Source organism: Eptesicus fuscus, chromosome 7 (assembly GCF_027574615.1).
Source record: "Eptesicus fuscus isolate TK198812 chromosome 7, DD_ASM_mEF_20220401, whole genome shotgun sequence".
Taxonomy (NCBI): Eukaryota; Metazoa; Chordata; class Mammalia; order Chiroptera; family Vespertilionidae; genus Eptesicus; species Eptesicus fuscus.
The window spans coordinates 59,100,416-59,102,234 of NC_072479.1; the positions used below are offsets into that span (position 1 = coordinate 59,100,416).

The following is a 1,819-nucleotide window of genomic DNA, read 5'->3' on the forward strand; positions in this document are numbered from 1 at the left end:
ACTGAAAGGTCCCAAGTTCGATTCCAGTCAAGGGCATGTACATTGGTTGTGGGCACATCCCTGGTAGGGGGTGTGCAAGAGGCAGCTGGTCGATGTTTCTCTCTCATCGATGTTTCTAGCTCTCTGTCCCTCTCCTTTCCCCTATGTAAAAAGTCAATAAAATATATTTTTTAAAAAAAAGAAAGAAAACTTTTATGATAGTATCAATGTCTTTATTTAATTTATACAACAAATTGGCAATTGAGTCATTAGGTGCTTACTTCAGCAGCACATATAGTAAAACTGGAACGATACAGAGAAGATTATTAGCATGGCCCTGAGCAAGGATGACATGCAAATTCGTGGAGCTTGCCATATTTAAAAAAGAAATTGAGTCATTAGTTGATGCATCTGACAAATCTTGAATTATGATACAGTCTTTTTAAAAAATCATGTTCCCTAATTTATTTACTTATTGGCAGAAATTTGCCTACTAGTTTTATTAGTACCATCTCAGGGTACTAAATATGACTTCCATTCCATGGACCAATGGACATGCTTTTCTGCTGTTACTCCTAAATGTTGAACTATCAAACAATTCTTACATCCATTCTTTTATTTAAGCCTTTTGTACCATTCTGAAAACACTCCTTTTATAGCCAATTTCATGCTACAAATGTGACAGCTCTGGACACAGAGTTGGGAAGAGATACATATATTACACAGTATTTCCTTCATACAGACAGATAACCTCGAGAGCAGAGTTATTAGTAAAATGGAGTTAAAAAAATAAATGATGAGTTTTGAATGTTTACTTGTTCTTCACATATTTTACTGTAAATTTAGAAATTTGATTTTTAATAGTGGTTATGCTTAATACCTGGCTCATAAAATCCATGAAAATTTAGCATTCAGCCTTGCAAACTGGTAAAAGTCAACTGTGTGTATAGTAAGGGAGGCTTTGGGAGAGCAAGTAATTTGTCTGAGTTAGTAAGTGGCTAAGTCAAGATTCAAATCTAAGTCCAAAACTCTGACACAGGTTAGGTTTCTTGGTGAATAAGGGCCATAATTGGCTTGTGTTGTGTGTGTGACTGTGTGTGTGTGTGCGCGCGCGCGCGTGTGTTTTAACTTGCAGGGGGTGGGGCATATACAGAGGAAACTCCACATGCAAGGGAATTCATTTTCTGGACTACCATCATTTTCTGGACTACCATCTTATATTGATACCGGGGGCCCAGTGCACGAATTTGTGAACATTGAAAGGAACTGTGGGCCTCGGTGGGCAGACGGGCGGGTATGGACCCATCCTCCGCACCCCCACCCGGCCCCTCCCGCCATGGTCCCCGGTCCCCAGTCTGCCGGCAGCCCTGCTCCCACTGCCGCGGCTCCCACGCCAGATGGCACCAGCCCCAATCGCTTCGTGCCTTCAGTGGGTGTGAGCCGCAGCTGTTGCCCCGATCTCCCCTCAGGAGCAGGGGGAGGTGGAGAAGCCCTCAGAGGTGATCAGGGCCAGCAGCTGCCACTCGCACCCGCTGATGGCGCAGAGAGATTGGGACCAGCACCAAGTCCCAGCAGCAGGTGCAAGCGCCAGGTGGGACCTCGGCATGCGGGAGCAAAGAATTTTCAGTAACCACCAGAGTCTGGCCCCGATGACAGCGACAGGTGCCCCGCCTTGGTCTGGCCCCCCGCCCCCCCTCACCTGCTCCACCATCCCTCGGCAGCCAACACCCGTCATGTTCTACGCATGCCCCCTGGTGGTCAGTGCATGTCATAGTGACTGGTTGTTCAGTTGTTCCAGTTGTTCTGCCATTCAGTCTATTTGCATATTAGCCTTTTATTA

The 1,819-nt window shown here is 45.5% G+C and overlaps 1 non-coding gene across 1 annotated transcript; it reads left to right on the forward strand.

Annotated features, from left to right (window-relative positions):
- The first annotated feature begins 252 nt into the window (after positions 1-252).
- On the forward strand, positions 253-361 carry LOC114231304 (U6 spliceosomal RNA). The gene has a single exon (XR_003617258.2). It is a non-coding gene; the product is annotated as a U6 spliceosomal RNA (small nuclear RNA).
- The last annotated feature ends 1,458 nt before the right edge of the window (positions 362-1,819 follow it).